The sequence below is a fragment of the Hylobates moloch genome, unplaced genomic scaffold, assembly GCF_009828535.3.
Source record: "Hylobates moloch isolate HMO894 unplaced genomic scaffold, HMol_V3 SCAFFOLD_1, whole genome shotgun sequence".
NCBI lineage: Eukaryota > Metazoa > Chordata > Mammalia > Primates > Hylobatidae > Hylobates > Hylobates moloch.
In genome coordinates this window covers 163,886,861-163,912,557 of record NW_026652276.1, presented here as the reverse complement: position 1 = coordinate 163,912,557, position 25,697 = coordinate 163,886,861, and the positions used below count along the sequence as shown (strand labels likewise).

Sequence of the window (25,697 nt, the reverse complement as noted above, 5' to 3'; positions counted from 1 at the left end):
TGTGAGAAATTTAATACATATTTCTGTTACAGTAATTAAAAGATCAAAAGACAAAAATTGCAAAGTATATAGAACCAAACAATACCACCAACACATTTGGTAAAATGAATCTATATAAGAACATTGCTCAACAACTGGCAAATATGCATTCTTTCCAAGCACACAGAAAATTTATGAAAAGTGACCATGTGCTAGGACAGAAAAGTCTGGTATCATACATTCTATACTCTTACAATTAGGTTAGAGAAATGCATACTTGTAAGTTTAAAAACTCCTCAAATAATTTCTGCATCATAGAATTAATATAATGGAAGATACTTGGAATCGAATGATTAACAAGACTAAATATGAAAACTTGAAGAAAAGCTGTACTTAGAAGAAAATGTATTACCTGAGTGCTCATCTTGATGAAAGGTAGAGATTAATGAACTGATCAAACCTGAGAAATTAAAAACAGGAACAGCAGAATAAGTCTTAAGAAACTAGGTCAAAGGAAATAAAAGATCAGGTTGAAAATTAATGAAATGGAAAACATCGATCAACAATTAAGATTGGTTCTCTGAAGAAACTTTGAAAAGGAACAAAATTCTGGCTGCCTGTATTAAGAACAGAAGACGGATCATATTAGGAATGGAAAAGAGGACATAACAGGAGACAGTGAGTGTTAAAGGGGCTTAGCGGAGACCACACGGCATTTTAACTCAGAGCATAGGTTTGGGGGTCAAAGAGATTTGGTTTTGAATCCTAGATCTGCTGCGTTCCAGCAATGTGATCTCAGGCCAGTCTCGTGACCTCAGCGCCTCATTAGAACAATGGCAAAGCTTGTGAATATAAAATGAAACAGAAAGTAAAGTACTTGGCACGTTAAAAACAGGAAAAATTAGCTATACATTTTATTGTGATTTTTTATTCTTGGCATTAGAGATCAGTACTCCTGGGCAGCTTTACTGGTTTTTTGATGTATAAACAGGGCACCAAGAGCAAGAAACAGAGCTGGACAGAGACTGGAGGACATTTCATGGGGGTCAAATGTGAGCAGAGGCCTAGGAAGGGATACACAAGGCCTGAGCAAGTCTCGTAAGTGGAAAAGCCACAGGGTAGAGAGTATGTTTTTTTAACATCAAAAGCTTTGAACACACACAGAGAACACCCACATTTCTCCCTCTATGTACTCCCCAAACACATTCACTAGTACAAGCCTCTGCGCTGGGGACTACTGCCACAGAAGGATTAGATTAAAGCAATAACACAAGGAAGAGAATCAGGCCAGACCACATTTCCATATTAAAATTTAGAATACAAATTTTGGTGTTTTCAATGGCGTAGGCCATAGAGAAGTTGTTTAGACCCTCTGTCCCCCATCAAACTGAATTTTACTTTATTCCACCTAGAGAAGAACCTGGCCTTGTTTAAACACCTAAAAAAATCTAAGGGCTCAAGAATATTGTGATTCTTCACATTCCTGTGTTTTAACCCTCAGGCACTGAATAAATATTTGATATCAAATACTCTAAATAAGTATTTGATAAATGAGGGCAGCAATGAATAACCTGAACACTGATAGTGCCAGACCTTGGACATTTTGTGAATATGTGCATATGGCAATTCAGGGTAGAGTATGCCAGGCTTTCTCAAATGTGTGAACCCTCAGTGAGGTCTGAGTAGCATTCAGTCATTCAGTATCCAGTAATCCTGTCTTGAATTAACACCAGCTTCCCAGATCAATTTCTGACTGGGCGCTTTACATGAGAATCCATTTAGGTCGCACTGCTGCCTTTAGAAACAATCTGGAATTCTGAGGAGCCCAGAACATTTATAATTTCTCTCAAGGGAGACGCCTCCCAGCAGCACGGTGCCAGAAGAAGATACATATCCATGGGCCCACCTCTGGCTTCAGCAGGGCTTTGTCCAGCTAAGCTCCGAGAAAGACGGTTAAAAAAAAAAAACAGAGAAGCCCAGCTGTCTTCACCTAGGGTCCCCCTGCTTAGTAACCTTCCCAACAGGGGCCACACAACCTTCTTCACTGGCTGCTTGTTTCTCTGAGTGTCGTGCCTGGAGATTCCTCCGAAAAAATGTATCCCAAACCTGGGCTGCCTAGGCCTCTGTCATTAGGAAGTCCAGGAGCCCTCAGATACCAGAAGCCTGGTGTTTTGAGGGATGGCTAAGAGCTTTGCCCCTGCTGGTACTGGCAGCCTTTATAGCTGGAGACTGCAGTTCAATGCAAAGGGAGCCATTTGACAGTGTTTGCACCTTATCATTTCCAAAGAATCCCTGCTCTTGAGACAATCGGTGCTCTCAGCTGTCTGTCAAGTTCAAGAACTTTTTGTCTTAAGCATATCTGAGTGTTGGGGCTGAGGAAACTAAAGGAAACTCACCACAAGAGACATTATTTGTGGGGCTCAATTTTCCCCACGGTTGTATCTTTCTGCTATTCTTTTGTACCATGTCAGTCTGGGGACATAATTGGCCCTCTTCCTGTGGAACTGTCTCTTAAAATTTTTTATAATTCTGGCCTGGAGCTGCTGGGAGGTCTCTGTTTTGGTGAAACTGCTGTTTCATGGTGAATCAGTCACTTCCTCCAGGCTGCCTTCTTTCTGTCCTGCCACAAGGTCAGGGACACTGCCATTTGGGGACAGTCAGGGCTTTCATCTATATTTCGTCTGGCATGGGAGACTGGATGGACACTCCAGTCTGAACAAATAGACCCAAGGGGATTGTTGAAGCTGACACTTGGAGGGGATTTCAGTTCTTTATTAAAAACTGTTATATAAAATATATTTTATCCTCCTACCTTGACAAATATACCCTCATAGTGACAAAAAGCAAAGGATATATGTAAAGCTACAGTTTTTATATGTCTGAGGGCTGGTAAAATGTCTGCTAAAGTTATTATTGCATACATCTGGCTTTTCTGTCTATGGGTTGTGATGGTTGAATGAGTAATAAAATGTATACATAACTTATAAATTTGTATTTGTTCCATCAATTAAGTTTTCTTGCCTTTATTTCAGAAAAAGTACTCTGTTGTTATAATCAATATGTTTACATAATTTGTTTTCAACTCATTGTAATTCTTTGAAGGCTTTAAAAATTGCAATTATATTCAAAGTATATTTAAACATATTTTAATGAGAGTATATAAATTAAATAGAAAAATAAAATCTAAGTTATTTTATATCTTTATAAAAGTCTTTTAAAATATTCAAAATGATCTATTAACTTTAAAAGGTAAAATCCAAGTTATAATTAATATATGCCAAAATTTCATTTCATATATTAACATTTTAATTAAATCTTGTTTTTATAGCGATAACACTATTCACAATGTAAATGTTCTATGTCCACCTAGTTACCAATATAAAGAATTGGTACTATGATACACATATGATGCATGCATGCAAATTTAAGGGTAATATGAAATGTTAATATTACAAAATGTTCCTAAATCACCATCTGCAACTTTTCTGAATATTATGTTAATTGAGTAGCATGGGAACCAGGAATGTGAACAAGAAGAGAAGCATGAAAAAGGATTCTTGGCATTATTGAGAAATGACACTTAGTTGTAAAAGAATCTATTGCATTTATGTTATCTTTAGGGAGGAATTTGGTAAGTTTTGTTCTTCTCATAACCCAGCACTATTTTTCTCTTACATCTTCCAAGAATTCCGAAGCAACATCAGCATAATCCCTGATTTTTATCAACTTTCAAATTAGGTCACCTTTTCTTTTAAGGATACAGGGAAGAGATACAGGCGGACACTTCCCTAGGACCTGAACAGTATGGTCATGAGAGTGATGTTAAGTGTTATAGACTATGCTGGGCCAGGTCTGAGTGCCACATCCTGAGTGACAAAGGCATCTGTGTGTTCTTTAATACATTTATTTGTGGGTGATTGTGGTATGTGGAGCTCTGTAAAATATCTCTTGCCCAGATCTATGAAAAGTTCTTGATATATCACCCATCCAAATGTATACATCACATTCTCCGGGAGAAACTACTGCCAACATTTTGGAATATTTCCTTCCAGTTATTTTCTGTCCCTTGATTTCACATAGGACAATATACTTTACATACAATCTTGTATCTTACTTTCTTGCTAAATTTACCAGTGGAAAGAGATCTTCACTGACTGACCACTTGGTGCAGGAATTCCTGTCAGATGGGTCAACCAGCCTTACAGAACTAAATTCTTTAAACGTGGGGGCAAATGTTGCCCGGTCATGGAGGCTTACACCATCGGTGTTGGAGGAAGGATTACGTTGTTTTCCTAATGGATATGGCAGAAATTAAACATAAGAAGCATTTGAAACAATTAAATAAAGATCCAGAAATACAGCCGACGCACAGTGTTAGAGGCAGTAGAGGATATTCAAAGAAATACAAGACAGTTTCTGTCTCTCTAGAGGTTTGCTTACAAACAACCAGGCTGGCTTTGTTCTCAGCAACAGGATGACTGATAGCCAAACTCTAAGAAGAAGGATGAATAGGCCATTGCAATGGATTAGCCTGTTCTGGATTAGCTCAAATTTACAGCGGAAAGTTGGGATTTTTAGAGATAATATGGTCCTAGAGACTGCTTTGGAAAATGACATGGCTTTGTCCATTTCCTTTGTGTTAGTAAGGCTAACTACTGTTTACTGAGGATATTATGGACTAAATAAATACTTCATAGGCATTATTTCATTTGAATTTTCATTTAAATTTAAAATTTAAGTACTCGTTATTTAATTATTTCATTTGATCAATAACTCCATGAGAAAGGTCTTATTTACTCCCACTTTTAAAAGGGAAAACTGAAACGTGAAGAGGTTTAGTAGCGGGCTTTATGCCACAAGAAGTGATAGAGATAGAACTATTTCCAGAGGCTGCTGCTATCTAATATTAAGATATAACAGGGAAAACTCTGTTCCTCATCACAGCAGAAGTGGAAAGACTTCTGTTGTCAGGTTAGTCAATGATAATCATATTTGTTAGGATAGGTAACGATGTGCTGCAGTAGCAACAAACCATCAACCTGAGATGCTTAACCCAACAAAAGCATTTTCTCACTCACCCTACATGTCCATATTGTATCAGCTACAGACTCTACTGGGCTCTATTTTCACTCTGGAACCAGCCTGATGGAGAAGTCACTGTCTGAAACATTGTCAGTTGTGATGGCAGAAGGAAAGAGCACTAGAATATGTATTAACAATTAAATGCTTCTAATCATAATTCATCCGTCTGAACTTGTCATGTGACCCACCAGCCACACAGAAAGCTAGGAAGTATAGTTCTACCATGTACCTTGAAGACAGAGAGCCAGGGATATCTGGTATCAGCATGTTTACTTCAATAGATGTGGGCACCATATGACCAGACTTCCATCTCTGCTACTGATATGCGGCTAGCAAGTTCTTTCTGCCGGGGCCAGATTGTAGAGGTCACCCGAATGGCAGACAGGCAAGCAAGAACAATCTTCACAGTGCTGGCACCAAGGATGGTGGGGGGCTCAGTGGAGCAGTAGGAAGAGTCAGGGACCTATGAAGAAGAATGATAAATGCTGTGGGCCAGGAATCATTTGATTACACTTCATGCATATTAACTTATTCAATCTTCACGACAACCCTATAGGATAGATCCAATCATCCCCATTTTAGAGATGAGAAAACTGAGGTACAAATGTTAAGTAAGTTCCCCAAAAAAAGATAGCTAGTAAGTGGCAATGTGGGATGCAATCGCTGGCAGAATAGGTCCAGAGGTTATGCCCTACAGAGTGTACTCATGTAGCCACTGAGTACATTCTCCTTCCTGCCTGTGGTCGCTGCTCAGAAAGGAATCTGAAAATCATATGCCTGTTTTCAACTTCATCTTCACCACAATGACTTTAACTCTCTATAGAGTGAAGTTCTTTTTCAAAGGCACATCAAACTATGGCATCTCTCTTAACTGTGAAGATGAATGAGCAGCTCTTCATGTGAACCAGAGAAGAGAGCCAGAAACCATAAGGTAAAATGCTAAGTGTGGCTACATGTGTCTCACTCTAAGTCAATAAATACCTGAAGAGAATCACAGGCATGGCTTTATGGATTTGAGTTATCTGTGTGTGTATAAACCTTGTTGATTCAGACTCCACTGGAAAGTATAAACACATCAGTTCCATAACCATTATGAACAGAAAAGGCACGGCCACAAGTAGACACAGAAGCCAGCATGGAATTGACAAGAAGTTATTCCACTCACCTACCAAAAAGTGCCTCCCAAATCCTAACTCTTCCAAATGACTCAATTTCACTGGCATCACTGGGTGCCTTAAAAATCCTGTTACCCATTTATATCCGTTTATATATTTGTTCCATTACCTTGCCCACTTCTTTTTTCTTGAGGTGGAGCTGTAAATACTAGATTTCATGATTCAAGTCTCTGGAATCCAGCTTTCTAAATTGTCTTACCCTAGTGGAAATGGGAACACCATATCCTACAGTCAGCTGTTATTCCTGTTGAGACTGACAAAAAGCATTTATTAAGTGCCTCGTAGTATATAGCACTGACATGGGTACTGCCAAAGTGTCAGGCCTGTGCACTATACCATGTTCAGCTCAAACAAACTTTGAGGTCCTCCAAATACACAGCAAGTAAATGTTTTGCCAGCTTTGAACATTTGCCACCAAATCACTTGCAAGACAAGGTCATTGCTTATTAAGTCTAGGCAAAATTTTTTAAAAGTCAGAATGACCAGTGTTAACCCATTACCAACTATATTGGTTTCCTATTGCTACTGTAACAAATCTCCATAAACTTAGTGGCTTAAAACAAGGCACATTGATTCTCTTACAGTTCTGGAGGTCAGAAGCCTAAAACATGGGTGTTAGCAGGACTGCATTCCGTCTCAAGGCTTCAGGGGATTCCTTGACTTTTTCAGCATCTAGAAGCCCCTCCCTCAATCCCTCCAGCCTCTTGCTTTGATCTTCTCAACTCCTCCTACTCACTCTGAGCCTCCTGCCTCCATTTATAAGGGCCGTTGTGATTGCTTTGGGCCCACCTAGACAAACCGAGCTAATCTTCCCATCTCTACATTCTTTTTTTTTTTTTTTTTTTTTTTGAGGTGGAGTCTCACTCTATTGCCCAGGCTGGAGTGGAGTGGCGCGATCTCAACTCACTGCAACCTTTGCCTCGTGGGTTCAAGTGATTATCCTACCTCAGCCTCCTGAGTAGCTGGGACTACAGGCGCATGCCACCATGCCCTGTATTTTCTGTATTCTTAATAGAGACGGGGTTTCACTATGTTGGCCAGGTTGGTCTTGAACTCCTGAACTTGTGATCTGTCCGCCTTGGCCTCACAAAGTGCTGGGATTACAGGCATGAGCCACCAAGCCTGGCCTCCCATCTCTACATTCTTAATCACATCTGCAAAATCTCTTTCACTCTGTAAGCTAACATGTTCACAGTGTACAGGGATTATAATGTGGACTTTTTGTGGGGGGTAAGGGGGACATTGTTTAGCTTACCACAGCCACCAAGGTTTTTCTTATATGTGATAAGCTGTATAACACTTTATTCTAAAAATCATTATGTATAGACCAGGGAAGAATTGGAAGAAAGGAAAATATCACGTGTAAAGATTACGGTTGAGAATGTCACAATGTTGCTGGTCTTTAGTTTTAGTATCTCGTGTCAAAGACTTACAGAGTTAATTTTTTTCTACCTTTTTTTTTTTTTCCTCCTGTGGCTGTCATCTGCTTACCTGCAGACCCAGGCTCACTCTGTTGTAGCTCTGGAGTTGGGCATCTCCAAGTTTATCTGTTGCTTTGCGAAGGCCGATGCTTACTCTCATGGATCCAGGGTCCTCTGTCCCGCTGAGCTCGGTTTCTCATGCGGGGTCTCCCCCTTTTTATGCCATGCTTTCTTCCCACTTTCCCTCCTTGTACAGCAAACACAGCACAAATGTTGGGGTCCTATAAGAGAATTTGAAGGTGTTATCCTAGACCTTTCAGGCTGGCAGGAGGTGAGGAGGTGGGCATCTATTCCACCTGGCCCTGTGTCTTCTCATTACCGGATTTTAAGCTGCCTCCTTGAGTGAGGTGGGGAAACCAAAAGCAGTGTAAGAGCAGGAGCTTCTTTCTGCTCAGCAGATCACCCCTCTCCCCAATCCTCGGGCCTCTTTTTAATCATTCCACTCCCTGGTTACTAGCTACCCAGTGTGGGTGTCACTTATTCTTGCCTCCAGCGCAAGGGGACTTGGTAACCTTGGTATATAATACTAGCCTTTGAAATAAAAAGCTGCACATGAGGCAACTTGCAAATCCCAACTTTTCTGGGACAGGTGTGTGGTTGCAGGAGGAGTTCTTCCTTAAACAAAGGCAAATTTTCCAGTTACGTCAGTTAAACTGGTTCTCACACCAAATATCCCAATGAAGAGCTCTTCTTCTGTGCCCCTGGGAAAGGAAGGCCCCTGAAAAGCACTGTGCGCATGCCTGTGCCTGCCTTATGTTCTTAGGACCACATTCCCACCATTCAACAGGCAGAATTTAGCTAGGATGCCAGCAGGGCTTTTTGACGTGTGCATGCAACTATTTGAGGAAATGTTGGCGCTGGGAGAGTCCAATCCTGGTAAAAATGACAACATGCATCTGCACAACCTATTCTAGATTATAGGGCTGGGACTAGGGAGAGACCAGTGAGTTACTAACCTGAGGTGCAAATTTTAAGGGGGTATCACACAGTAATCAATTAATCAAGAAAATAATATTTTGATGGAAGCACTTTTTAAAAATCAAAGTTAATGCAAAATATCTACAGTAAACACAACATCAAATTTTAAAATAAATATTAGTAACAATGCCATGCTATCCTATGAGTCTGAGGCCAAAAGAAAAAAACTAGTAACACTAACCCAAAATATCGCAAGTGTTGATGTTTTGATCATTATGGACTTTTATGCAGTAATTTTTATTTGAAAATATTGCATTAAAATATTATTTATCTTGATTATGGGTTTTTTGGGACCCCCTTTAATTTTGTGCCCTAAGGTGAGTGGCCAACTCACCTCACTCTAGTGCCAACCCTGTAATACAAAGGGCAGTTTGGAGGCTTTAACTCATTTGAGCCTTATGACTATTCTCTAAGGTGGACATGGCAAGTATTCTTACCTGCATTTGACAGTAAAGGAACTAAATCCCAAAACTAGAGGCACAACTTGCCCAGGACTACATGGTACATGGTGAAGACGAGATTAAAAATGAGGCCTAACAACTCTGAATCTGGGGATCTTTCCATGACACCAGAGAGTCTCAATCTCCAGTGTACCAAAAAATAATCAGGAGAGTTGTTAACATTCAGAGTCCTGAGTGCCAACCACTGAGACTCTGATTCAGAAGGTCTGGGGTGGAATGCAATAGTCTACATTTCATTTAACAAACATACTAGCTGATTTTGACATCAATGAGCTACCAACCAGTTGGGGCAACTCTGTAAGGACTCCAAGGCAGATGTCCCCAAGCTATGTCTGCAAGAGCTTGCTGTTCTTATCATTCACATTTCTTCTTGTAAGAAGATATCTGTACTTCATGTGGGTTAAAATATTACTTTATCTAGTAAGGGTAACCTCAGCTAATTAACAAATAGCAATCATCAACCCATCATCCCTATTGTTAACCAAGGGAGAGCATGGTCTTCTTAATCCACAAGACCAATGTACTATGAGGCATGAGAGAAGAAGAAAAATCTGAAAAATGAGGGACCGCTCCCATTAGATGGGAGTCCTGAGCAATCATGGGTCTGCTTGTGGGCACTGGGTGCGTGGGATGAGTACCTCAAAAAGAAAGGGAAAGGGACTTCAAAGACAAACTTGGTCTACTTAATAATTTCTCTTGTACTGGTTAGAAATGAGAAGTTAATTCTTTCTGTCAAGGTAGTTTCTACATCTAGATCGAGTAAGAGAAAGAGTTGTAAGAAAAATTAGTACTTTTTACCTTAATGCTTGTGGAAATGGTACCTTAAGTTGACAATGCAATAGTAGGACCATAAAGGCATAAGAGAAAGTTGAGCTGAATATGTGACTACAATGCAAGTAACTTGAGAAAGAATGTTGTCAGTGCTGCCAGGGAAGACTTTCTGCTTGAGGTCAGAAGGATGAAAATCAAGCAAACAAATAAAAATATTTAAATTGGATTCTTAAGCCATTCATCTCTGAAAAAAATAACATCTAATATTTTCTTTTCTATCAACTGCCAGCCATGTGGATTTTACCAGTGCTTTTCATCAAGGAGGACAAGTTCCAGTTACCCCATCCTTAGTGGTTACTGTAGCCTCACATAGCTTGATTCTGGCAAAGAGCATAATTCCATGCCAAAATGAAATGTATTGGCCTGTTTTGTTCTTTGGGCTGTGGGTAAAAGAAGTGGCAAAGGGAGCCAGTTTTCTAATAATTGAAGTGAAAAGAAGTTGGCCTCAATGAAGTTTTTCATCTCAGGTGTTCAGATTGCCCTCCTTCTCTGCCTCCTGGGATGTGCGTACAGATACAATCTTAATGTAGAGTCTGGGTGGCTATAGACCTGAATAGTAACAAAATTGTCAGGGCTGCCTGCATATTTGAAATCAGTATGTCTTCAAAAATTGCACTTGGCAGATGATCGATTGGACACATACCTCTAAGCAACACCAAGCATGATGTTGACATTTTCAGATGTACTGTCACAGTGCCGCCAGAAGAACACATGAACACTCCTCCCTTACTTTCTAAAATATGCCTGCCTATTGCTTTGCTCCATTCCTGTTCACTGATTATTTTCCATTGCTCCCTGGATCCCCTATCAACCAGAACAATGGTTCTCAAACATTAATGGCATCAGAATGACCTGGAGCGCTTGTTAAGCTACAAATTGCTGGGCCCTACCCCTAGAATTTTTAATTTGGGAAGCCTGTGTGGGGCCAGAGAATTTTCATTTGTAACAAGTTCCCAATTGATGCTGATGCTAATGAAGACCTTGAAAGCCACTAATCTAGGGTGATGGGTCTAAAACATTAGAATCACCTAGGGAGCTTTCATAAAAATACTGATGCCCATGTTTACCCCAGGCCAATTAAATCAGACTGTTTGAAGATGGAGCCTGTATAGTTTTCTAGGGCTGCTGTACCAAATTACCTCAAACTGAGTGGCTTTAAACAACAGCAATCTCTTCTCTCACAGTTCTGGAGGCTGGCAGTACCAAGTCAAAGTGTTGGCAGGCCACCATCCCTCAAAGGCTCCTGGGAGGGGGCTGCTTGTAGCTCCAGCTGTGGCCAGCAGTGTTTGGCCTTCCTTGGTTTGTAACTGTATCACTCCAGTCTCTGTCTCCACCTTCACATGCACACGGCCTCTGTGTATTTATGTCTGTGCGCCCTCTCCTCTTTTCATATGGATGACAATGACTAGATCTAACTCTTACCCTAATCCAGTATGACCTTTTCTTAATTTACGCCTTTATTATATCTGCAAAGACCCTATTTCTGAGTAAAGTCATAGTCTGAGGTTCTTGGTGGACATGAATTGTGCAGGGGCATTGTGAGGAGACACTATTCAATCCTGTACAGAACGCTGACTTGACTGTAAGATCCCTGAGGGCCAGATCCATGTGTGTCCAACTGCCTTGGAGAGTCTGGAACAGAATGGGATGAAAAAAAATTTCTTGAATGGATGAGCCTGTATACCCTCTACTTCCAATTCACAGTCATCACAACGTAACAGATGAAAAACACTCCTCATTTGTCTTAAAAGCTTGTTAAACTAACTGCAGATTTCAAGGACTTTAAAGCGTTTATCTGTATGACTATTCAACTCTAAATTAAAGACCTTTCCTCAAACAACAAAAGATATTGAAGGTATTTCTTTGTAGAAAGACCTCTATTCTGTTCCTCAAGGCATTTTATAGGGAACATACCTATAAAGAGCCCAGATTACACACTTTTGAGAGCTCTTAATGATAAGAAACAATGTTTTTGAACTTCCCATTATGAACTAGAAATAATATTTTCACATGAAACAAAAATGCTAAATTATTTAACTGCCTCCCTAGAGTTTTAAGTTTTGTACAGTGTAAATGATTGTTTTCCAGGAATTAAGACCACAGGGGTGTCTCTTTAAAATGCCTGCAATATAAAGCAGGAGGCAGGATGCCTGTTGTCTGAACTTCAGTTGGAGAGGTGATTATTCATGGGGTCGGTGTGGGGGTGGACTAACATGCAAGCCACAAGCCCAAGCCAAATGTGGTCACATTGGAAGGTGTGATGTGGATTGTCAGTCAGTTGGAAATCAGAGCGAGTGAGGCTTATTTTGGATGAGGTGGCATCTCAGGATCACAATCAAAATTGTCCAAATGGCTTTATTTTGGATCCGTTATGCCAATATCGGATATGGGGGTGGTTTGTGGGGGGTTCTTTGAAGACCACTCTGTGACCCCCTGCAATGGTAGTGGATACAGTGGGACATAAAACTGAACTCAGGATTAGGAGCCCTGGATTCTGGTCTCGGCTCCAGCACGCAGGATCTCTGAGATTACTTGCAGTTTTTAAGAACACTGATGTGGGCTATACAAATGTAATGAACGTCTACATTCATGTATCTCGCTTTGCATTGCTGCATCTGCTTTACAGAGGTATCTCTTTTTTTCTTTTAAAGAGAGAGGTTTGGTTACTTATTTAGATTGTTAGAAGTATTTTCTCATCAGTGAATTCTGGCTTTGACTCCTTTTTAATAAAAAAAATTCTTCTTATATTAACCAGGAACATGATAATGTTTAGAAGTTATGAAAATATCTAAGTGTTTTTATAACATTTATGATATTTTAAAAATTCTTTCTAACCACACGCTAATAGTTATGATAATTTCCAGTTTTCTTTCTTAACCAGAGGCAGTGGTGGCTTTTCAACATGTCTTACTTCTCCCTTGAACCTCCTTCTCTATCAATGAACTGAGAGGACTGAAATCATCTGGGCATTTGTGAGCAAACTGTCAGCTTTCTGAGAACTTGGAAGTTTTCTCACATCTTATTAGTTTATTTAGTCGTAAAGATTCTTTAAGATAAAAATCAAACACAGTCAAGTGTATGTGACAGATGTTTCTGGGATTTGGGCTAGAGGCACAGGCAGGAAGGGAAGCTGTCAGTCAAAGGCAGCCTCATATTTACTGCTGCGTTTTCCTGATTTTTAGACTTTGCATAAGGAAAGGGGTGCCCTTCCTGCATGAGCGAGGCATGTCTTTGCTCTCTGACAGCTGCTGTATCTCTTCTTTGAAGTTATTCTCTGGCATGCAAGATACACAGGAATATATCTGAAGTCTAACTCTGTCCAGGGAAAAAGTTCAAATTGAAGAGTAACTTTTTTTAACTGTAAAGAAAACTAATATTTGTGGAGCACCTACCAAGTACAAAAAGAGTGCTACATGTTATTTCTTTTAGTTCTCATCATTGCACCTTTTTACAGACAAGAAAAAGAGGCACACAGCTAGTAAGTGGCAGGTACTATGTTTGAATTCAGGTGTACAGATTCCACTTGTTTCTTGGAAGCACTTACTTGGTTTGACCTCAGTGTTTACATAGTCTTTGTTTATGACATTCATTTTTCTATTTGGAAATATACATAATATAAACTTAACCATTTTAGCCATTGTTGAGTATACATTTCAGTGGCATTAAGTACTTTCACATTGTTCTGCAACTGTCACCACCATCTTCTCTAGAATGCTTTCATCTTTCCAAACTGAACTCTGTACCCATTAAACAATAACTTTCCATTCCCCTCTCCCTGCAATCCCTGATAAACTCCATCTACTTCCTGTCTCTAGGCATTTGACTATTACAGGTACCACATATAAGCGGAATCATACAATATTTGTCCTTTTGTATCTGGCTTATTTTACTTGGTATAATGCCCTCAAGCTTCATCCATGTTTTAGCATGTATCAGGGCTTCATTCCTTTCTTTTATTTTGAGACAGGGTCTCACTCTGTTGCCCAGGCTGGAGTGCAGTGGTGTGTTCACAGCTCACTGGAGCCTTGACCTCCCAGGCCCAAGTGATCATCCTGTCTCAGCCTTCTGAGTGGCTGGGACTACAGGTGTGCGCCACCATGCCCGGCTAATTTTTTGTAATTTTTTTTTTTTTGTAGAGACAAGGTTTCGCCATGTTGGCCAGGCTGGTCTTGAACTCCTGGGCTCAAGCGATCCACCAGCCTTGGCTTCCCAAAGTACTAGGATTATAGGTGTGAGCTACTATGCCTGGTGCATTCCATTTTAAGGGTGAATAATATTTGCACGTGTGTGCGTGTACACCCCATTTTGTTCATTCCTTCATCCTTCAATGGACATTTTGGTTGTTTCCATCTTTTGGCTATTGTGAATCATGCTGCTCTGTGAACATGGATGTACAAATATCTGTTCAAATCCCTACTTTCAATTATTTGTGGTGTATATTCAAAAGTAGGAATGCTAGAGCATTAGAATGTTTTATTTGTTTTGAGATGGAGTCTCACTCTGCCACCCAGGCTGGAGTGTGGAGTGCAGTAACACAATCTCGGCTCACTGCAACCTCCGCCTCCTGGGTTCAAGTGATTGGCATGCCTTAGCCTCCCAAGTAGCTGGGATTATAGCCACATACCCAACTAATTTTTGTATTTTTAGTAGAGACAGGGTTTCACCATGTTGGCCCCGCTGGTCTGGAACTCCTGACTTCAAGTGATCTGCCCACCTTGGCCTGGGATTACAGGCATGAGCCACGATGCCTGGCCTAGAATGTTTTTAAAATATATATAAAAATGTTAATTGAAGCTACCATACTCTCAAATACATTTTACATTTTTTTGAAAATGCATTTCCTATCCAAGTTACCAACTTTCTCATTTCTCTGGGTGATACCAGCGTTCTTCCAGCTTTCCAAGCTTGAGATCATGATGTCACCTTGGACAATTTACTAGTGCCCTTCTCCTGTAGTCTGTCATATACCATTGTTTATTTCTTCAAGGTATCCTCAAGATTGGGTTATTTTCATTAACTCTGCCATAACCTCAGCCCAGGTCTGATCACTGTGGATCACTCCAACAGCTGCTTGATACAGCTCCATGCTTCCAGACCATTTCCTACCAAACCTCCAATATCATTGTGGGAGTGGTTTTCCTAAACACTTCCTTCATCATGTCACTCCCCACTCAAGAATCTACAGTGGCATTAAGTTCAAGTAGTAAATTAATTGATTCCCTCTCATCTGTGCAACACTATTTTACACATCTTCCTTGCCTTCTTCTCTACTCCAAGGGCTCTCTTTAATACTAGTCTTATAAGCCAAGTTATTTCCCCAATCTATGCCATTGCTTTCTACTCACCTAATCTCACAAAACCATTTCCTATTGCTCTTCAAAACATATAGGTTCTCCACTTATTTCCTACATTTATTAGTTTTGCTTCCCCCTAACCACATGCTGAACTTCTTGAGTATAGGATTTTTGTCCTGTACTTTTTGTGGGAATCCTAAGATTCTGGATAGATATGTGCTTGCTGGCTCATGAAATAAGACAGAGTAACAGGAAGACACAAATTGCAAAAGGTGGAGACAGAGTTATCAGAGCCCTTAGGAAGAAACTGCTTTACACCCAGGAGGAAATCTCTCATAGTGGTTGTCAAATAACAGAATAGAAAGAGTTCAGCTTAAGTAGTTCCTTATGCATCTTTTGCATTGCGGTGTACAAACTCGGGCCAGTGAATTTTCAAGGCAAAATGCTACCCAGGTGAGTCTGTTTCTCATTTTAAATAATTCTCAAAATATGTGAAATACTTAATAAGTGTTCCTGCTCTTCTCCTAAGCATTTTGATTACATCAAATCCTAGAAACACAGCATTGTAAGAAATTTGAAGTGTTCTTACTACTGTAAAGTTTGGGAGCTTTTCTCAAAGTAGCTTTTTGGTCCCGTTAATAAAAAGATTTTTTTTTTACTTGAGAAGGGCTTAGGAGGGACAGTTTCACACCTTATAGTAATTTCATAAATGCATAATTTGACACTAAGTTGGGAATACAAATCATTTTTCTGTAAGCAGACATGACATCCAGAAAGTTAACCCCAGAATCTGGCATGCCCTCCTCTTACATTAGGACATGGGTGTTAGGATCACAACATTGACCAAATCAAGTTTAAGAACAGAATATGTCACAGAAGGTCAGATAAGTGAGAGCTACAAAAACTCAGAGAATATGTCACAGAAGGTCAGATAAGTGAGAGCTACAAAAACTCAGAGAGATAATGAGAGAGAAGGGGGTGAAGAGAGAGCAAGAGGGAAAGAGAGAGGGTGGGAGAATAGCATTGGAAGAATATTCTAATGATATTTCAGGCCATAGAAATATTGTGAAATATAACATTAATTAAAGACAACCAGAATTTTTTGGTTATGGATAATGAATAAATAAAATCATGCAGCCAAATTAGCTCATTTCCATCTCCTATTTATAGACATTGTATTTAGATAGGCTTTTTCACAAATAAATACCAAATTTAGAGCTAACATGACTGAAGGCATGTCTGCTTTCTGTTCTCTTCTCTTTCACTGCTCTTAGGTGAGTCAAATAAGCTCTCGGGGCCTTTACTTTAAACTGATATTCTTCTAATTCCTGTTAATGCAATCTGTAAGAGAGGCATTAGCAATGTATTTTGAGGACTCCTGATAGTAAAGTGCTGTTCTAGCCACTACTGCAGTTATGAAAGTTAAAATTTAAAAATATCCACCATTGTACCAACATTTAATTAACAATACTCTATCACTGTCAGCACCAGAGGGCCTTGAATAAACTATTGTTGTGGCTTGGTTGACAGACAGCTTGTCAGGAAATGATCAGTATTGGCCATGATTTAGGGCTAATTTCATGGATGTTTTCCAGTTTCCTCGATCTTCCTTTCCCCTCTTCCAAACAAAAGTGCTTCTGAAAATTTCTGTTTAACATCTTTCACTTTGAATAAAGAAAACACAAAACATACCCCTTGCAGCTGGTATTGGTGAAATTACTTCTCTGGAGAGACCAGCAGATGAGGGTCTTGTTTGAGAGGCACCAGGCAGAGGTTTCATTCTGTATCAGAGACCACACTCAGACCTGCAACCTGAGATCTGTCTCTCCCCCTCCCTTCACCTACCTACACACACATACACCACCTAAATGAACACAGATGGCTGGCACCCAGAGTAGGCATCTAGGAAAACAGCCGCAGGCCTCTCTGTTTGCTGTCATTTCATTGTACAAACAGACAGCCTTCGAGATGCTGGTGTTGTTTCTTAATCTGAGATCATTCTTGTTTGGAAGTTTACCCACTTCCTGTTGAGAAATACAGCAAAAGCATCACAATACCCAGAGCTCGATTTGACTAAAACCAAACGTTCATTTTAACTTGTTAGATAGTTAAAATCATAGTCATAGTACACTCAAGGTATACTAACTCATGTAGAGGATTATATTTAACGAAAGCCATATATTGATACAATCCATATCAGTTCCTACCTGGCAATATATGTTCTTCCTTCAGAGCTGCATAGCATCATCTGATGTGTTTGTTTCTCTGTGTGAAATAAATTAATTATTCAAATGTAATATAAAAGAGTGTAAAGCCAAACTTCACAAATGCTGAAAAATAATCTAAATCTTTATACCTCCCCCCCATCAAATGGAACATATGTTTTCTCCTATTTATTTCTGTATAAAATATGTAAACAATTACCTGGATTTGGAGGACATAATTATGAAGAGGTAGATATCTAAAAGGTTATTACTGATTTATAGAACTCTCTAGTTTAATAGAAGACAGATTTAGGAATAAGAAAAAAAATACTGCTTTCTCCAGGAACAATAAATGTCTCAAAGGGGAAATGTAAGATTTAAGAGTAATTTTTATTAGACATATATACTACAGCTTGTGAATCTAGGAGGTGTTTCTCATTTAAACAATTTCTATGTAATAAAAATTTTGTAGAGCTATCTCACACTTTGTAGTATATTTTATATGTCTCGAAATGCAGTGATTAAATTTCATTTCAAGGGCATTTTTTTAAAGTCTGAATTCCTCAATTTCCCTTCATGGATTTATAATTCTCAGCCTGAAGATTAAATACCTTATTAACAAGTATGAAATATTTATTTAAGCAAGAAATTGAGCTTAATTCTCCCTGGCATGTGTGCATATTCTTCCTGGGTCTCCTATACACACACACATGCACAGGAGCATGTACACACACACACACACACACACACACTCTGTCATACACACACTTTCTACAAATTCATCTAATGTTGAACAATGTAATAATGCTTAATATTAGTATGATTCTGCATAATAAAAATTAAACCTTACACTTGGGAGGATCTTAATACTTTACTTCATAGGTTGTTAAATTACAGTTGCAATGTATTTATGCAAGAGTAATCTAATTTTCAATATTCAGAAGATTGCATGGCTCAGAAAAAAAACAAAAAAATCAAATTTTTTTCTTTTAGGGAAAATTTTAATTTACCAAGTCATTCACAAAAGCCTTAATCATACCTTAAGCAGGATTTTAAATTATACAAAAGCTTCCTAACTTGTGGCTTTTCATAAAGATTGGCCCAGTGTCAAGAATTCAAAAACCAAATATTTTCAGAAGTGAAAAACAAAAAGAAAAATAAAATGGTACATGCTTAAATCGATACATGTATTTAACAACATCCTATAACCACATACATAAACCTGTATAGTCTGTAATGTATCACATTTGTTACTCATTTTAATCTGTCTTACAGCTGAGGACTGCTTTATAACTAAGACTGGCTTTCAGATATAATAATAGCCAAAGACTTCAACTTCTGGCTAAGACGGAGTAACGTAGACTGGATTTATCCTCCCACCCTGAGCAACTAGAAAACTGGACAAAAAATGTAAAACAGCAATTTTTAGACATTGGACAGTAAGGAGCACAGGACTCTCATCCCTGAGAGAAGAGAAACAAACAAGGTGAGTCCTATGATTGCACCAGTTTAATGATCAAAGTATTTCCAGACTGGGAAATGACAAAGATAAGGGAACTAACAGATGATGGAACTAACAGATGAGGACTTCAAACACTTATTATGTTCTCTATGTGCTAAAAATTTTAGAGAAAACACAAGCCTGATGAAGAGAGAAATAGAAAATATAAAAAGGATCCAAATAGAACTTTTAGAGATGAAAAATAGAACATCTGTAATGAAGAGTAATAATAGCTAAAATTTAATGAATTTTAAACGTGACAAGGTGCCAGGCCCTGTGCTGAGTGTTTTACATGGAGCATCTCATTTAACTACAGCCTTTCTCCTATAAAGCAGGGGTTACAGATGAGGATGCCAAGGATTAGAAAAGACAAATAATCGTACATTGTAGAGCTGAAACTTGAAACCACATGGCCCACCTTCTAGGCTCATGCTTTTAAGCAACATTCCTATTGTTTATAGCAATGTTTGCAATAAAATATAATTTAGTCTAAAGAATGAACCTTATCTACAGATGTTTATTGAAATTCGTAGAGAATCTCACTAAAAATGACATGTCATTTTGTGTGTGTGTGTGCACGTGCACATGTGTCTGTGTAAGTGTGCACACACACGCATGTGTGCATGTTGGTATAGATTTGCTAGAGATCAGATAGGTTTTTCTGAGAGTCTTGTAAGGTTTGAGATGGAGAATGATTGAACTTATTTCTATTCTGCTGTTTTCTCAGGAAGATACGATAGAGATGAATTGAGGGAAACTTGCAACTTAATGGTAGAACAATACAATATAAGATTGTTCAGAGCTTTTTTCTTGCTGTTAACGTATTCTGCAGCTGATATTTCAAGTGTGCCAATAAGAAGAAGAATATAATATTAGCTAAAGTTTATCAAATGATTGTTGTGTGTCCTGCTCTGCTAACATGCATGTGTTACCACATTTAATTCTTTGAGGTAGCTTCTATTCTTATTTATAGCATCGAGGAGCAGGGAGATGTTACCTGACTTGCCCAAGTAACCCTGTAACCTTGACAAGGTTACATAAAGGTCATACAAAGTATTTCTTGTAGAGAATCATTCTTGAAAATGAGTTTAATAATAGTTTCTGTCCAATTATAACTTTTCTATATAAGACGTTTATTTTAATAGGTTTTCTATAAAGTCATTTTATATAAAGATTATGTAATAGACTAGCCTTAACTATAATAGGCACTATCCAACTGATAAAGAATGAAGCACATAGATTTTTCAAAAAGCAAAATGTATTAATACTCTGGTGTGAATACATCAATGAAGTAATCATATTTGTTCTCAAAAGTACCTTAACTTAAATAATGGGTTTATCCTGAGATTAAAATATTTCAGCTTCACAATTTTTGAAGTCCATAGTTATGTCAAGAAATTTCTGTTCCTGAATAATGCCTACATACCTAATTCAGCCTAATGTCCTTATACTAAGACTATTAGGTAACAACAGTAATTTGCCACTTTTCATTCCCTGCAAGTAACATAGAAAGTCCATTTGAGTGACCATTTCAGGTCACAGAATAAGTCATTAATAAAATTGAGACTGAGACTCTCATAAGTAGATTCTTGCTGTAATACTCCATCCCTTTATAAGAGCTACTTTTCACTCACAGAAAGTGAGTAGCCCTCTGCCAGGTGGCAGTTGGCTGAATGTGACTCACAGCGGGCAGGAGGGAACTGCATGAGGGTTCCTTATGTGTCTTGAACAAAGTGAGTAAATTTTATTCCAACGAGCATTTACTAAATGTGATGCTGTGCACATTCTAAGTTAAAGATGGAACTACTAAGTCCTGGTGCTATCCTAATTGTCTAAGCCAGGCATCTACTTAACAAATAAACAAACAAGTCAGTTGTGCCTATTTTAGTTCCAACTCCACCACAGAAAATCAGTCACATGAGTAGTCACTAGGCATAGAGTGGAAAAACAAACATTTGATCGGATTGTGGCAGTCACTTGTAGGCTAGATGCATTTCTATTGAGTATATCAGGAACCAATTCCTACAATTTGGATTTCATGGGCTAGAAAAAGGTTTTTTGTTTTTGTTTTTGTTCTGTTTTAAATTGCAGACCAACGTAGATCAAGTAGAATAAAAACCAAAGAACAAACCACCATCAAATATCACCATCAACACATACTTTGTTTAACATCAAATAATTAGTAGGGGTATAATCTTTTGTCCTTATCAGAATAAAGGATAGTTACTTAAATTGAATAGATTTAGTTTTGTGAAAGAAAATTCATTTAATTTTCCCTGTTCTTCTCATTTTTACATGAACCATGAAAAACCTTGTCAGTCTGGCACCCGTTTGCAAATAGGAGTTTAAGAACCCTTTCCACAGATAAATTTTAGTTTCCATGATATAAACAACCCTGGACTAAAAAGAGAGAGGCGAAGCCACACACCCAGGGCAGTCTTGAGGATACAGTGTCAGCAAAGGGGACACTGGCCTGCTGATCAGGCCTTAGTCTCTTTTGGTGGCCGCATCGAAGGCAGGTGGCTCTCAGGACCAAGTGGGTCCTCTTTGGATATGAAGAACGGCAACCTGTGAAAATGCTGTGATTTCACTACTTACTACCTGTGTTTTTTTATGAGTTCAAACGTTAAGGAAATATGTCTCATGAATGTAACTACCAAATAATCGAGTCTATATGAACTTCACTCAGGCCAGTCGTCATACATTTTTTTGGATGACAAACTACTTTGAGAATCAGATGAAAGCTATGAACTTTCCTCGCAGAAAACTGCACATATGTGTTCACCTAAGAATATTTTGTGCATATTCCAGGGGGACCTCTGAACTCCGTAAATGGATTCCAATTTAGAGATCTCAGCTTTAGTGCGTGAAGGGATTTGAGGTCTTCACCACTGCTGTTCCAACTTATCTATGCTTCCTTATACTGCTTTAGTTTCTACGTAATTCTCAAAAAGCCCTTCATGATTATCTTTGCTGCAGCTTCTTCTCGTATCCTCTAGCACATGTTCCCAGAGAGGAGGTTAGATTTTCATCCTGGCTCCTGGATTTCACTCCTTCCAGCTCCCTGCCAGGCCTGGACTACATTTGGCTGTGGTCCTGAAAACCTTTCTAGCTCTTAACATCTTTCCTTCAAAATCTGGATCTTGTTCTTACTCCTTTTGCCTCAGATTTATACCTAGCTACAATTGGTTTTTGTGAAAAAAGTCTGCCTCTTATAATGAAACCCCAAAGAACCAAGATGTTACCATCAGTTGACCTTTACATATTACTGTAGCCTAAAGACTATTGTGGTGCTCTTGGCAGAAATCAGACTTCTTGAATATCATGGCAAGTTGGAATCAGACCTAAGGTCACTATTACCCCTGTGCACAGTCTAAGTAATGGCCAAGATTCTCAGTTAGTGGGTAGAGCTAGTCTGTCCCCTCTAGTCCTGGTTTACTCTTTTCTCCATCCTGCCTTGCCACAGAAGTCTCAGTAGGTCTGAAAGTTACGATGACATCCAGAGTTGATGTTAAGTCCACGTCTCTATATGGAAATAAATGGTCAAGGCAGGCTTTAAAATGTTTTCTCACTGACCTTTAGTAATATTAACTCCTAATTAGCAGGGAGTGGATCTGAGCAACATGTAATTGGCTAGCCTTCTTCAACTCTCTGATTTAGGGCATCTTAGTAGTATATAGACCTTTCACACACACACACAAAAAACCAATCTTTTTTGATTAATCATTAACTTGAGGCTAATGAAGATTGTTCCACGAAGTTATTGAATTCAATGATGATAAATACATGCCTTAATGTTAGGAAAGACTAAAAACCATCCAAATGTGGTGGACATCAAGCTGTCATTGAGCACACTGAACTATGTTAACTAAAATTTACTGGATGTTTAGTAAGTACATAATAGCTCAGTAAACATGTTAGTATTTTCATTATTATGTGTGCCAAACATACTAAGTGCTTTATGTGAATTATTATTATTTTTTAATAATTTCGACTTTTACTTTAGATTCAGGTGGCACTTGTGCAGGTTTGCATAATGCTGATGTTTGGGGTACAATTAATCCCATCACCCAGGTACTGAATGTAGTACCCAATAGTTAGTTTTTCAACCCTGACCATCCCCCTCCCTCCCACTTCTAGTAGTCCAAAATGTCTATTGTTATAACCCATCTTTATATCCATGAGTACCCAGTGTTTAGGTCCCACTTACAAGTGAGAACATGTGGAATTTGGTTTTCTGTTCTTGTGTCAATTTACTTAGGATAATGGCCTCCAACTGCATTCATGTTGCTGCAAAGGACAAAATTTCATTCTTTTTAATGGCTGCATAGTAGTCCATGATGTACTTGTGCCATATTTTTTTTATCCAATCCTCTGTGGACTATTTTATTTAATTTTCAGAAATGCTCTCTGAGGCAAGTACTATTATCTCCAGTTTAAAGTAAGCTTAGAGAGGTTAACCTGCTTATGATCATTAGTAGAGCCATAAATCAAATCCTGATTCTGGGGCCTAGGTTCTATACCACTGTAGTATATGGCATCTTTATCCCACAGAAAATTTTCCTTGTAAGATCCTCTCAGAGTAATGTAGATCTTTAAACAAGGCCTTTGTTCATTTGCTGTGGATAGGTAGTGGCAGTCTGGAACACTGGTAAAGACTGCAGATCCTGGAGTCAATCAGAGTAGGTTTGATTCCAGGCTGTACCACTTACCAGTTATAAGACTTACAGTATATAAATTTAATTCTCTGTGCCTCAGTTTTCTATTTGTAAAAATGGATCATGACACCCATCTTACAAACTTATGAGAATTAACACATGTAAAATGTTTATAATACTCCCCAATTTACAGTAAATGTTCAAAAACACAAGCTACTATTATTTGGGTTATGTCAAAATAGCATAATACATTCTCCATTCCTTTATTTTCTGATGACAGAGTAAATTCCAGAATAGAAAATTTCTCTAGCTAACAATTTCATGCTCAAATTCACTGATATGCTGCAGTAATTCATTCAACACATGTTTGAGTTCCTTCTACATGTAAGGCATTGTGCTTGGCCCTGGCCATCTTGTTCTGAGGTAGGGGCCAAATGCATGTGGACAGTCATATAACTTCACCATAAGAGGCATTCTATAATAGGTGATTAATTCTGTTTCAGTCTGAGAAATGGCTTGGATCTCTCAGTTTCTCTAGGAGCCTCTCCCTTTTTCAGGCCAATCTAAGACCCGGCAGTGCTGATTCCCTTAAATAACGATTGGCAAGGTCTTCTAACACCCAAGCATTGATCAAATGCTGAATAAAATAACCCTGGATGGTCAGCAACAGAATACACTGGTCATTATTTCTCTACTAGAAGCATAAGCTTATCTTTAGATATGCAAGCTCTCCAAAATGGCTATGATCAGCTCAGTTGTTAAAAACATGCCTATTTAGTGAGTTGTTAAACTCTTTGATCCCCATTATAACCTCCAAGGACCTATCAATCTATATGCTATTCTGTTTTATAGTTATTATTATTAATGAACAATGAGCATTTGGCATCTGAGAGCTCTGGAACTCTGTCTTTTTGAATATAATAGCACAGACTTGAAAGTAAAAACCTGCTTGCTATTCTGAAAGCCTCTTCTTGCTGGTTGCCCAAGTCACCACTGCAACTTTTTTCCCAGCAGGCAAAAAGCCCTGATTACCTTTTGTAGGAGAAAAAGGATTAGTCTAGGAAAACTCACCACTTTTGTTTTCATCTCGGAGACTGCATATCATGAATTGCATAAGTCACTGAGACGAATAAATCATTGAGAGAAGCTAGTCAATGTCCCTGGAAGTTTCTATTTCATCTTCTCTTAGATATCTGGTGTGCTGAAATAACACAGGGTTTCCTAAACCTTAGCCTCATTTATTTTCGGCATCAGAAGGACCCTTAATGACAGGGCCTTTATGAAGCATTAGAAAATTCCAGGGCCAATAAATATTCTGAACAGAAAGTGCTGACTTGAAAATTCCCTAAACTGAGGATTGCTGCCGTTACAGCTGCGTGAGCTCTGACAATAGTTGTTGGTAAAGTGCCTGGGGTCAGGGTTCACCATGACCTTTTCTTCAGCTAGAAGAGTAAGGGATGACTGACCACAGATACAACCCAGATACTGTGGTACTGACCAAGTATCCAGTTCACAGAGATCCTGCAGTGCTCACAGCTCCTCACTTCCTATTGGGTTGGCCATGGAACCCATGAGTATAAATCCTTTCTGTTTTCATTTCCCTGCTGCAGGTAGTAGTTCTTAAAAGTTCAAGAGGAAAGGGTTCCGTTTAAGGGTCTGATGAAGCTTTGCATTTTCTTCTTAGAAATATGCACATATGGAGAATATCTTAAGTACAACTTCAGGGAATTTGAAGACTTTCTGAAGTCCATGTCAGCACCCCCTGGGGTCCAAACATCAAAGGTATGTTGTTTGAACAAGTACAGTTCCTGGAATTTATTTTTATGGTTTTCACATCATATCCTTTCCTAAAGTGACCCCTTTTCTTATAGAATCTGCAACTCTTGTCTTAGAAAAACTACAAGCAGAGACTCCTAAGCAAAGCTTGGTGTCTAAATTCCTCTTCCCCACTTTATTTTTCCCCAGTTAGGTTTTTTCAAAAACTTTTTATTATGGAAAATTTCAAACATATAAAATAGTATAACAAATCCCTATGTTCTCATGAACTGATTCA

The 25,697-nt window shown here is 38.7% G+C and overlaps 1 long non-coding RNA gene across 1 annotated transcript; it reads right to left on the bottom strand.

Moving 5' to 3' along the window:
• Positions 1-3,169: 3,169 nt before the first annotated feature.
• Positions 3,170-24,756, bottom strand: LOC116809625 (uncharacterized). Its single transcript, XR_004369912.1, has 5 exons — positions 24,716-24,756; positions 17,489-17,546; positions 7,728-7,938; positions 6,346-6,375; positions 3,170-5,524 (listed from the first exon to the last, which is right to left on the bottom strand). It is a non-coding gene; the product is annotated as an uncharacterized LOC116809625 (long non-coding RNA).
• Positions 24,757-25,697: the final 941 nt, after the last annotated feature.